Below are 14,283 nucleotides of genomic sequence, written 5' to 3'. Positions count from 1 at the left end.
AGCTATGCAGATGACACACAGATTTACGTAACAATTTCACAAGGAGACTATGCTCCAATTCAAACACTGAGTAAGTGCATTGAACAAATAAATGACTGGATGTGTCAGAACTTTCTCCAATTAAACAAAGATAAAACTGAGGTAATGGTTTTTGGAGCCAAGGCAGAACGTATAAAAGTGAGCGCTGAGCTTCAGTCTGCAATGTTCAAAACAACAGATAAAGCCAGAAATCTAGGTGTAGTCATGGACTCTGACCTGAGTTTCAACAGTCACATTAAAACAGTTACTAAATCAGCCTACTATCACCTAAAGAATATATCTAGGATTAAAAGACTAATGTCACAGCAGGATCTGGAAAAACTTGTCCATGCTTTTATCTTCAGTAGACTGGACTACTGCAATGGTGTCTTTACAGGTCTCACTAAAACATCTATTAGAAAGCTGCAGCTGATTCAGAACGCCGCTGCTCGAGTCCTCACTGACACTAAGAAAGTGGATCACATCACTCCTGTTCTGAAGTCGTTACACTGGCTTCCTGTGTGTCAAAGAATAGATTTCAAAATACTGCTGCCGGTTTATAAAGCTTTGAATGGTTTAGGCCCAAAATACATTTCTGACCTCCTGCTAAATTATGAACCATCCAGATCTCTCAGGTCTTCAGGGACTGGTCAGCTTTTTGTCCCCAGAGTCAGAACTAAACATGGTAAAGCAGCGTTCAGTTATTATGCTCCAAATATCTGGAACAAACTCCCAGAAACCTGCAGGTCCGCTGCAACTCTGACTACTTCTAAATCCAGGCTGAAGACTTTTCTTTTTGTCGCTGCTTTTAATCGATATATTCATATCTTAGACTGCACTGTAACTTTTATCCATGTATTTTTTTCTTTTAATGTTTATTTTATTAGCTTTTCTTTTTTAATGCTCATCTCATCTCTTTCATTTTTTGTAAAGCACTTTGAATTGCCTTTTGTTGAAAAGTGCTATATAAATAAACTTGCCTTGCCTTTCAAACGGTATTCTTGTTTATTAACAAAAACTTTTTTTTACTGTCATATAGTATTTTATACACGTTTAGACACCCTATCCGTTTTTAAGAGTGCGCTGAAGATCTTCCTTTTTGATAAAGCTTATAGTTAGTTTTGCTGATATAGGCTTAGTTTGTCGGGGGACATCTTACTTCTCTCTATCTGTACCTGTGTACTCTCATGTTCCGATTAACCCAGCTTCCCCAAATGTCTTTCTTTTTGGTGTCTATATACGCCGGGATCCGGAGTCATGGATGATCCTGCGGTCCTGTGTCCTGGATCGCGAGCGCTGGATCTTGAGTCGTGGCTGTGGTCCTGGATCATCGGTCCTGGATGGATATCCTCGTGGATTCATCTTCCTATTATACACACATGCATTTCCAAACATTTGGACTACCTATGTTGCAAATGTATTATCTTTTCAATTTGCACACGGCATCTATTGCACGTCTGTCCGTCCTGGGAGAGGGATCCCTCCTCTGTTGCTCTCCCTGAGGTTTCTCCCATTTTTCCCTTTAAACTGTGGGTTTTCTCCGGAAGTTTTTCCTTGTACGATGTGAGGGTCTAAGGACAGAGGGTGTCATATTGTCATACTGATATTCTGTACACACTGTGAAGTCCACTGAGACAAATGTAACATTTGTGATATTGGGCTATATAAATAAACATTGATTGATTGATTGATCAGATACAGTGTTTCCCCTAGGTCAGGGGTCAGCAACAGGCCGAAGGAAAGTGAACAGGCCTGTTAGCGCAGACAGGGAGAGACACATAATTACACATGGCGCTCACGCTCATACACAACAGAGCTTTTAACCCCGAGTGGACTCATTCATGTTCATCCTGCCCACTGGGAGCACATAACCAGTGTGTCTCATTAGTTCAGAGTCCGTGGCGCTCGTTAAAAGTGCCAAAACGCCACTATGAGACAAAACACAAAGTGTTTGACCAAACATTCCCTCTCAAGTCAGAACTGAGGTCACAAGAAATAAGCAGTCTCAGAGCCCAATATGATCAGTCCACCAGGATCAAAATTAAAACTAAATATCATTCCAGGGCAGGCTAACCGAGGCTAACCAATGAGCACCTGCATGTGTATGAGAATGGCCCTGACACAATTTCAGCCCAGATTTACAAACTCCTGGCAGGACAAGCTCGAGCTCAATTCTCGCACTGAATGAAAAAAAAGTGAGTGAGGGACTGCAATATGAGAGGGAAAGAAAGAGAAACTTTAAAACTGTTCAATTGTTCTGATGTGTAAAGACTGATATTGTTCTACAATCGTCTGAAACTGTTAAGTCATGATATGAAACGGTTAACAAAGAAAAAGGGAAACTCAAGCTGCTGCTGCACTTTATTTATCTAAAATTAAGCACTTTTAAGATGCACATATTTTCAAAAGCTATTTTATTTATTTAATTTTTTAATGCAGCCCGAGAGGAACATTACACATATCCACAGTATTTACTGTATAGTTCAATGTTAATTGACAATAAATAGTTATTTTTTAATTGTACTTTCTTTATTTGATTGGCAGTCAGTTATCGATTACATGCAGACATTGATAAAGCTGCAGCTACTTCAATATATATCACACTAATTCATAAAGCAAGTTAGACATGTTGATGTTCCGGACCTTTGCATGGGGAGATTTTCTCTAACTGGACCTCGTTGAATTTTAGCAGAGAGAGGAGCTGTGGATTATTGTTATTGATTAATGCATCAGTGTTTCTTAGGGTCAAAAACACTAAACTCATAACTTAAAGGTGGGGTAGGTAAGTTTCAGAAACCGGCTCGAGTGCACTAAAATTTGAAAGTACACAGCCGAAAAGAATCCGCCCCTTCCTTCAGACTTCCTGACAGAGCACCTCCTCCAACTAGTGTTAATTTCATTGACTAAAACTATGACGAAATATGTTCGTCAACGACCTTTTTTTCCATGACGAAAACGAGACGGCACCGACGGCAGTAAACAATAACTGTAACGAAATCATCATGCAATATCGTTGACGAAAAGTGACGAGACGAAAATGTAGTTTACTAAATAAAAACTATGACAAAATCTCTCTTTACTTTCGTTGACGAAAAATGAGGAGACGAAATATTATCAAAGATAACGTTAAATCTCTGATAGTCAGTTTTTCTCCCAGCAGTTCCATTTCCGGTGCTGCGGCAGAGCAGCAGCTGTTTCTGTGCTGCGCGCGGCGGTACATTTGAATTACACCGGGCAGCGGCACAATATGAACTGTCAGGAAGACTCGGGTCTTACTCATGGTCTAACTAACCTTATTCAACAGAAAATGAAATGGCAACAACAGGGCTTAGGAGCAGTGGTCGCGTTAACCGAATACCCCCCCCGTCAGCGCGAGTGATTGATACATTGTGCACTCGACGGATAATAATGGATTATGACGGAAACGATCCTGTCCGTCAAAATGACTGACAACGAAAAAGTCTAAAGCCACCACTGCTTGGGAGAAAGAAACGATGTGATATTTGGGCCCATTTTAGCTACAATAAGGCGGAGAAAAAAAGCGAATGCATTGTTTCATCAGAAGGGAAGCAATGTGGCCAAAACACAGCTGGTAAAACTACCACAAACCTGAGCAGATACTCTCTGCAAAGCTTCTTTCTTAATCATTCAACCTGTGTTTTTCATCATTAAGGACAAGATAATCTTATTTATTTATATACTAAAATGACAAATTATTGGTTTTGGCTAGACTAGTTTGACTGAAATGTTCTATATAATCTGATGACTAAAAAAGACTCAACAGTTTTCATTGACAAAAAGTAGACTAAAATAATTAGTTTTCTTTGACTAAAATAAGACTAAAATGCTCAGACTTTTAGTCGACTAAATCTTGACTAAAATGTTTACTGTTTTAGTCGACTAAAATAAGACTAAAATGCTCAGACTTTTAGTCGACTAAAACTTGACTAAATAAAAACAGGACGAAGGTGACTAAATATGACTAAAACTAAAAAGGAAATTTAACACAGGACTAAGACTAAATAAAAAAATAGCTGACGAAATTAACACTACCTCCAACACACATGAACGCACACATGACGTCAGCAGACTGGTGAAAGTGGCCGCCTGTTGCTGGCGAGTCATTGAAGTACTGCTGCAATGCACGCCCAATGACGGCACGCCCAATGACGGCACGCCCAATGACGGCACGCCCAATGAGGGCACGCCCAATGAGGGCACGAGATCGGCAAAACTGATTGGTTGTACTTTTTACAGTATTACGGCTTCCACAGATGACATTTTTTTATGGATTTGTTGTCAAAGCACTTCAGATATTCATTGCTATCGGGATGTTAAGAGCATTCCATGGAATATAACAAAAAGTGTATCTCGAGCCGGTTTCTGAAACTTACCTACCCCACCTTTAAAATGAAAGTGTTTAGTTTATTTAATAAAAGAGCACATGTTCAATGTGAAAAGTGACAGTAGATAGACATTAGTTGCAATTTGGTGCAATACATATAAAACAAAAAATATATTTTTTAAACACCTTCAATTTCTGGGGGCCCCTCCAAGAAAATGGCAGGGGGAAACACTGAGATATATGATGGTAGTTTACCCAACATGGCTTTTTAGATGAACATGTACCAATGACTGAGCCTCCGAACAGGAAGTGAAGGCAGACCTGCCCTGACATACAGGGTACAGTGATGAGTAAGTGCTTTATCAATGGCTATATTCGTTTTTAAAAATGTAAAGAAATACAAATGTTATGTAGTTGATGACCATTTTAATTAAAATAGGATAAATACACACACAAAACTAACAAACAAAAAACAACAATCACTTAAACAAGTTAAATAAGGACACCGGGTCCAATTTTAGGGATATATGATGGACAGTTTCCTTTAAAAAGGTCCCCTACGATACTGTTTTTCATCACTATATTATAGGTCTCAGATGTATACAAAGCATGTCTCTGAAGTGTTTGTCTGAAACACCAAACAGATCATTGTAGCATCCCATAAACCCCTCTGATCTGACCTCATTCACACCAACGCAACTCCGGTTCAAGCTCCGTGCTAGAGCTTTTCAGGTTTAGAACCGGTTCTTCGGTTTGGCTCCGGCTCTTTTCACACCGCCCAGAGTCCGACTGGTGCTGCGTCATCGTTTGCGTCATGACGTAACCGTTTGCGTGCCTGCTTCATAAAGCCAAACCGCGTGGAAACCCCTCACAGCTCACACCGACAACAACAACAATGGCCGATTGTGCTCTAGCTTCCTCTGTACCTCTTCAGAAGACCAGATTCCCAGTAGGTAGCTGGTCTCTAGGGCTGTACCCGAATATTCGACTATTAGTTCGTTGGCCAACTATTCGGGTTTCAATTTCATTATTCGGATATTCGTTTTTTTATTTATTTAAAAAAAAAAAAAAAAAATCCTAAATGTATGCTATCAATAAAGGCGAATTGCCATATTCTTATACTATATTTATACTTTTGAATTGCACTGTTAAAATGCGGAAATATATACAATCTCAGCCTGTGCTCTTGACATCGCGTTCACTCAGTCACGAACGCAAACGGCACGCTTCACCTCGTTTCACACACCTGAACACAAAATGCCGAAGACTTCAGCTGTGTGGGACCATTTTAAAAATTGGACGACGGTAAGAAGAAGGCAGTGTGCCAAATATGCGACAAGAAACTGGCCTACCACGGTGGCACAACAACTCTGAAAAGTCACCGGATGCTGTAAGTACTAGCCTAGCTTAGTTTAGCTGTTGTCAAGTTGCCATGATGAAGCTGCTTTATCCGCCGTTTAAACAGTAACGTTACACATGGTAAAATCGTGCTCTTACTTTGCTTGGAAAATAGTTGCAAGCAACCGAATTGTTTTTTTATATTAGTTTTTCAATGTTATCCGAATAGTGAAAATAATAGGAGCAATGTGGGAACATCTGGGGCTAAGGCAATTATTGGCATACTGTTTACTGTATCGGTAACAAGTATTACACTGTTAGGCCTACTGTTACGGCTATGTTATTAAAAGTATTGTTGTTATAACAGAAATATGTGTTTTGTATCTTCAGGTTGTAAAACGTTAGACGGAATTTGGAACCAGATTTGGTCCCCGGGCGCTGCACTGCGGCTGGGTTAAATGCAGAGGACACATTTCGTTTTAATGTATGCGAGTACTGCGACAATAAATAAATATAAATCGTAATAGTATGCTCTTTCTGCGCTTCTGCTTAACAGCGTGTTGTCAGGTGTCTCGGAGCGTATTATGAAAAAATAATAATAATCTCTCCGCACAGAATATTCGCTGCTGATTACTACCGAATATCCGGAGCCCGAAAAATGGTATTCGGGACAGCCCTACTGGTCTCTTCAGTGGACCACTGCTGCTTGTTAAGTTTCTCCATCGTTGTGTATAAACTGGATAAAACGCAGGTTTTTGTTGTTGTTCAGGAGTTGATCCCGCCCCTGCGGCCGCCTCGACGTAAGCGGTACTTTTGCTCCAGCCGGACAATTTGTTGGTGCTTGAAACAAACCGGATTCCGCGGGCTAAGAAGCTGCTCCGCTGCGGTGTGAACAGGAAAACCCGGTGCTTTTCAAGCTCCAGCTCCGAACCGGCCCTGAAACACCGTTGGTGTGAATGAGGTATGTTTCAGCCCCGTTTCAAAAGTACTGATTCTCTGTTACTTTAGATGAAAATAAGGAGCCACTCCCCACGACCCCCAGAGATATTTGGTTAAAAATAACACAATGGTGCTCTAGGAGGAGATTCAGATGATAAGGGGGGGTTACCTTGGTTGGTTATTAGCTAATGGTTACACAAGCCAAAACATCGTTATGACATCATAAAGTGGCCAATATCTGATCAGCTCATTTTCAGACAGGTTTTTATATAAATGGATCACGGTTAGGGTTAGTGAACTTTTTTCCTGAAACTTTCAGAATCTCTTTACACAGAGGGGACACACATTATTTAGTCAGCCACCAATTGTGCAAGTTCTCCCACTTAAAAAGATGAGGCCTGTAATGTTCATCCTAGGTACACTTCAACTATGAGAGACAGAATGGGGGGGAAAGAATCCAGGAAATCACATTGTAGGATTTGTAATGAATGAATTGGTAAACTCCTCGGTAAAATAAATATTTGGTCACCTACAAACAAACAAGATTTCTGGCTCTCACAGACCTGTAACTTCTTCTTTAAGAGCCTCCTCTGTCCTCCACTCGTTAACTGTATTAATGGCACCTGTTTGAACTCGTTATCAGTATAAAAAGACACCTGTCCACAACCTCAAACAGTCACACTCCAAACTCCACTATGGCCAAGACCAAAGAGCTGTCAAAGGACACAGAAACAAAATTGTAGACCTGCACCAGGCTGGGAAGACTGAATCTGCAATAGGTAAGCAGCTTGGTGTGAAGAAATCAACTGTGGGAGCAATTATTAGAAAATGGAAGACATACAAGACCATGATAATCTCCCTCGATCTGGGGCTCCACGCAAGATCTCACCCCGTGGGGTCAAAATGATCACAAGAACGGTGAGCAAAGATCCCAGAACCACACGGGGGGACCGAGTCAATGACCTGCAGAGAGCTGGGACCAAAGTAACAAAGGCTACCATCAGTAACACACTACGCCGCCAGGGACTCAAATCCTGCAGTGCCAGACCTGTCCCCCTGCTTAAGACAGTACATGTCCGGGCCCGTCTGAAGTTTGCTAGAGAGCATTTAGATGATCCAGAAGAGGATTGGGAGAATGCCATATGGTCAGATGAAACCAAAATAGAACTTTTTGGTAAAAACTCAACCAGACGTGTTTGGAGGAGAAAGAATGCTGAGTTGCATCCAAAGAACACCTACTGTGAAACATGGGGGTGGAAACATCATGCTTTGGGGCTGTTTTTCTGCAAAGGGACCAGGACGACTGATCCGTGTAAAGGAAAGAATGAATGGGGCCAGGTATCGTGAGATTTTGAGTGACAACCTCCTTCCATCAGCAAGGGCATTGAAGATGAAACGTGGCTGGGTCTTTCAGCATGACAATGATCCCAAACACACCGCCCGGGCAACGAAGGAGTGGCTTCGTAAGAAGCATTTCAAGGTCCTGGAGTGGCCTAGCCAGTCTCCAGATCTCAACCCCATAGAAAATCTTTGGAGGGAGTTGAAAGTCCGTGTTGCCCAGCGACAGCCCCAAAACATCACTGCTCTAGAGGAGATCTGCATGGAGGAATGGGCCAAAATACCAGCAACAGTGTGTGAAAACCTTGTGAAGACTTACTGAAAACGTTTGATCTCTGTCATTGCCAACGAAGGGTATATAACAAAGTATTGAGATGAACTTTTGTTATTGACCACCATAATTTGCAAATAAATTCTATAAAAATCAGATCGTGATTTTCTGGATTTTTTTTCTCATTTTGTCTCTCATAGTTGAAGTGTACCTAGGATGAAAATTACAGGCCTCTCATCTTTTTAAGTGAGAAGAGAACTTGCACAATTGGTGGCTGACTAAATACTTTTTTGCCCCACTGTATAAAAGACATGGAAAAGTGGATTTTGCATAATAGGTGACCTTTAAGGGTTTTATGACTAAATAGACCGAGGCCTGTCATGAGTTAATGTTAGAATGAATGGAAATGCAAAGAAAGAAATCCTATTTCTCATACTGAATTCAACCCTATCCCCCACCTTTTTTCTCTCTGCAACATCGCCAACAGTGTTTCATCTTAAAAATGTGTTAAATGTTTAATGTGACTCATTCATCACCAGGAGCATGACCAAAACATAATTAGTGTTGCATCTTAATTCCTGCAGAAACAGTGAATCAGCATTTAGGAAGCTCTTAACCCTCAGATATATGGGAGACAGACGTGGAGAAAGCCAGAAGGCGAATGGGTGGTCATTCTTTCTCATTTTCATTATTTTATGCAATAACCGAGGCAAAGAAGGTTGTTGTCTCCATCACTGAACTGTGATAATCCCTCGACCTAATCCCACGGTCCTGCCCCTGGAATAATCCAGCCGTCTGCTGCCGTTTACAGACACACTTCAGCACCGCAGCTCGACCGCACACAAACTGATGCTTCACATCAGGGATTATTGCATCAGTGGGCAGGGGATAAATTGGGCGCTAAAAGCTCTAATAGTGCCAGTTGCTAATCCTCTGGTGATTTGAACTAAACTCATTCATTGCAGTATTTACACTCTGGTTTCAGCGCTGTTTGGCAATGACTGCAGTCTGAAATGGGGCAACTTATTTTGTCAATGAGGATGCCATTAACCTACAAATCCAATTGTTATCCTTCTCTCACTCTGTGACCATTTGGCCAGCGGAGGCTTGCCAGCAAATGCAGGCTAAATGTTTGCTTCCAAAAATCTATTCATGCCTACAGAAACAATAAATACAAAAATCCAGGCGATACAATTCTTAAAAGGTTACCAATGCCTTTTGATAATTTGGTTAACTTTATTTTGGCACAAGGCAGGATGTGCTTCTGTGCCATTCGAAGACATTTTTCTTAAATTTCACAAAAGGGTCACAAGTGTCCCTAAACTTAAAGCTTGCTGAAGTTCATTGTCGATAGCAGTGGTTCCCAACCTTTTTTCCCAAGAGCCCCCCCAAATGACTCCTGTTGGAAGTTGCGCCCCCCAGGTTGGGAACCACTGGTCTATAGGCCTGCCCTGCAACCAATTATTATCTTTTCAATACTGATTAATTTGATCAATTAATATAAATAAATAAATATAAATACATTATTGTGGCAGCTCTTATGTCATGCACATGCCAAATAAGTAAAACCTTCACACACTTGGATTTTTATTTGTTATTACATATGTTTAAAGGTAAACGTTTACAATTTGAAATTCATATAATATTCAACCTGTGAGTGTCAGGAAACCCTTACCTCAACTACCTTTAACCTGCTCATTCAAATAAGTGACTCAGCTATAATGTCAAACTTAGGGGTTGTTTTTGTGTAAATTAGCATTATATGAATATATAATATGTATTCACCTTCAATTTGAAATTATGGTTTAAGGTAGGCATGATCACATCCACAAGCTTTTTTTTGTTGCCAACCTTTTCTTCATAAAGCATGACTCATTGTTTCTGCATGCCACCCTGGGAGGCTGGATGACGTGTCGGTGTAAGTGATATAAGCCAGTGCTGTCGCTAGCCTTCACTTCACAGATGCTGCAGGAGCCCGAGAGCTTTTTATCTAGAGACTGTAGACCCCGAAGAACAACTCCCCGGAGACATGTCTTAATGTGTTTTGGGCCTCCTGAGAAGCAGCAGCTATCCTGTGTGTGTGTGTGTGTGTGTGTGTGTGTGTGTGTGTGTGTGTGTGTGTGTGTGTGTGTGTGTGTGTGTGTGTGTGTGTGTGCAATTCTCTTTTCAACAGACTTGTGTTGGTGGAGGAAATCATTAATTTAAGAGTTACTCGGCAAGTGCTTCTATTTGTGCCACTTTTAAGTTTTCTGCCGTCAGAGCTCTCTAGTAAAAAGAGACAGTTTGTGTAACTCACACTAAAATAATGGAAGCTGCAGGAGATATCCCAAAGAAACCGTTTCCAGTTACTTGGTTGGAGCATTTACATTATTATACAAGAAAAAACCAGTTCAAGTGATACACTCTTGTTTAGCATCCTGATCAGAACTAATAATCTTCCACATGGGTTGTGGACGGTTAATACAGTTTTGTTGTACGGACAAGATATCTTTCTTCTCAAAAGAATAAATACATGCCTACTTTCCTATCATCATGTTTTAAGCCTGTTTTCTTTCACTGCAGCCTCCCGCTAGACGTAGTGAAACCGTCAAGTAAAAAGGAGATCAAATATCGAACAGTTTCATCATGCTATTCCCTGCAGATGAAACATGTACATGCCCATCTATTAGCGAACGCAAGTACTTTAAATAAAAAGTTAGCTCTCCTGACTTTTGGCTTGTGTTGTGCAACCATGTGAATATTTCTCAGACAACGAAGAGCACACAGAGCAATCCACGGGGAGAAGCTGCCCAATGGCAAAGTGCTAAACTGCAACAGCTTTCTTAAGACTCTGACGAGCAACAAGCAACCAAGATCAATAGTTTGACTGCAGGGAATAAAAACACTGAAATGTGCTTCCTCTTTGATGATAATCAAAAATGACTGGTTTCTTTCTTTTTCATGCCTCGTTTTATTTATGTGTCATTATGCTAACTTTTAGTATCCAAACCTACATTGCTAACTTAAATGACACATTAATAAAGTGTTTTTACAAAGTGTTAAGTGTAAAAAGTCGGTATTGAATGCTTTGAAGATTCTTCAATTGTTTGCTTTCCATCATCGAAATGTCCTGATCTACATTGGGATGTTTTTTTGAGCAATAAACGAAATTTTGTAACATTGTCTTTGAAAATATGTATTTCTGATTGCTGGCAGGTGTCCAGTACAATGATATATCAGAAGAGCAACAATCATATTGAACATGAATGTTTCAGGCTGTGAAATCAGGTACGCTAAACTATGTATAACCATGGCTAGAGCATCAAAGCTAATCCCTCATTCTACATTGACCCTTAACTACCTGGGAAATGAATCCTAATACGTGTTCAACTGAATACAACATGTGTACAACTGACTTATATAAATAAATACAGACAATTCAGATGCTACCGGGTTTTTTTCTCAAGTGTCAATGGTATAACATCCTAAGCTGGGGTATGTCTGGTTTTCAGAGACGCTATGTCACTTTATTGGACGTTTCTGGCAAATAATACAAACGGATATTGTAAAGAAGTAGTAGACATAGATGGTATATATACATGGTGTAATGTTTACAACAAAACATTATTTTTCATTGAATTGGTTCTATGAAACCTGATGTACTTGTATGATTCTATTTTCTTCAAGTTTGTATCTTCTTGGTCGAATGTAAGTCGCTTTGGATAACGGCCCGTCCACACAATGGCGTGCGTTGAAGCTTCCAACGCTTCTGCACATTCACTTTGAATGGGCTGACGTCACTTTTAGCCGAACTGCATTTTGGGAAGCGACGTGGAGCGTTGCTGGCGTTGCTCGCTTCAAAAGTTGAGCAATGTTCAACTTTTGGCGCCTCGGCAGAAGTGTCAGCCAATGAAATCCCGTTTATGCAAATCTGCCAGTACAAGCACTAGCCAATCAAACCGCGTGTATGCTGGGAGAGACGACGCAGGTCATTTCCTCATGTTCCAAAAAATGGAGGGAAAATTCATTATAGCGGTAGTGAATGACCCGGTGCTGGATGATCAGTCTCTGTTCATCTACCGGGATACAAACCGGAGGAACCAGGCATGGAGGGAGGTGGCAGAGACAGTGGGTGAAACTGGTAGGTTTTCGCCTGTTCGGGGATTTTATATCCAGTTTACTTCGTTTTAACATTGCTATTGCTTTGTATGTCGGGGGCGGGAGATTCATGTGATTGGTCGCAAAAAATCCCCAAGCTTCAGACACGCCCACCGCCAAGCGTCAACGCACGCTGCTGTGTGGACGCTCCGTAAAAGCGTCAGCTAAATGTAATGTAATTGAAGGAGAAACAAATATGTTACATTAGGGCTGTGCGATTATGGCAAAAATCATAATCACGATTATTTGGGTCAATAATTGATATCACGATTATTTTGACGATTATTCATTGACCATTTATTGAACTTTAAAACAAATAATATTTTACCAATAAAAAAGAACAAATATGTTGGAGCGCACTTCCAAAACCATACTAAACATATATTATTAATATGATAAATAAAAATAAATTAGACTAAAATAAATTAAATCAAAAATGATGCAGTGCACTGTCACAACCTACTGAAAACTCCTTAACATATAGCCAACATTTTGGTAAAACATATTCAACATATTCCACTCAGTTAAACGTTGAAGGCTGGCCAACCGTCATGGTCCAGAAGTAACAGGAAATAAATGTTGAACTACAATTTAAGACCAAATAAAAATGTTTAGGCTACCATGGCAAATGCTGGTAGGGCTGCTCATGTCATCTCTTAAAGATGTTTTGCAAGAAACACCTGTTGACATGGTCTGGTTTCAGAGATGAGCGCAGGCAGGTGACAATATTGCCACCTGGACTGAAGACCCTAAGCCACGCCCCGACACATGGGGTGACGCCGGCCAATCACAAAGCTTTGATGCGTTCAAGTGCATTATTCTGGCACAGGAAGATTATGTTACAGGACATTAACGATGAAACAGAATATTGTTGTTCTATTTTTAGACACATCTCGCGATCGACTGGTTGGGCACCCCTGGGCTAGACCATAGGTCCGTTGTGGTAGCAAAGTAGTCAGCTGAAGCCACATCTCTCTCAACTTCCCCACGGCATTTGTCATATAGTGCAGGCCTGCTGAAATAATACCGAGACGGCATCGCGTAACGCTTGTCCAACGTGTTGACAAGTTGCTTAAAGCCCTGGTTGCTAACAGTGCTAACTGGGCACATATCTTTAGCGATGTGAAATGTAATGACAGAGTACTTAGTGGAAATAGTTTTACCTTTCTTTTTAACGAGTTGCTGCTCTTGTTCTGACATCTTCGCTCGCGCTGAACACTCACAACACATGTCACTCCCACGTGGCCGAGTGGGCTTTTAGGGAGGGGCGAAAGCGCACCCAGCAAAATAATAGTATTTTGTCAATTATGCTGTTTTCATAATCGTCACAAGCCATAATCGTAATCGCGATTAAAATACGATTAATTGCACAGCCCTATGTTACATTGTTTTGCTTTAATGCAGATACACATTTTTATCAAGCTTCCAATGTCATTTTGATTATAACCTATTTATCTGATAGAAAAATTTTTCCCTAAAGTTTTGTTTTCCAGAGCATTTCAAAAATGTTTCTCAGCATCGCACAACAAAAAGTAACAATTGGATATACACGGGGAACAAAGTACACGAATAAGCCATTATATACAAGGGAATCTAATCTGATAATGTAGTGTAAGCTCATATCTAATCATGCAAAGCAACATATTGAACTTCACCACAACCACTGGGCAGAACTCGACGCTTTAATGTGCATTCAAGTGGTGAGCCCGACCGACCATTGAAGAGTTTCTTCTCAGCCTGTGGGCACATGCAGACCTCATCCGAGTGCAATCACACGGTGCTGAAAGGGCTGGGCTGTTCCCATGCCATTTCATTCACACAGTGAAAGGAACACTTATAGGTAGAATATAAAGGAAGTCCAATTACATCTCCATGACAACCAAAGGCCAAGACATTA

The 14,283-nt window shown here is 40.7% G+C and overlaps 1 protein-coding gene across 3 annotated transcripts in view; it reads right to left on the bottom strand.

Moving 5' to 3' along the window:
* Positions 1–14,283, bottom strand: part of ptpra (protein tyrosine phosphatase receptor type A) — a 42,506-nt gene that overhangs the window by 23,092 nt on the left and 5,131 nt on the right. The window lies entirely within an intron of this gene.

Source organism: Pseudochaenichthys georgianus, chromosome 5 (genome assembly GCF_902827115.2).
Source record: "Pseudochaenichthys georgianus chromosome 5, fPseGeo1.2, whole genome shotgun sequence".
Taxonomy (NCBI): Eukaryota; Metazoa; Chordata; class Actinopteri; order Perciformes; family Channichthyidae; genus Pseudochaenichthys; species Pseudochaenichthys georgianus.
This window is presented reverse-complemented; position numbering and strand designations above follow the sequence as displayed.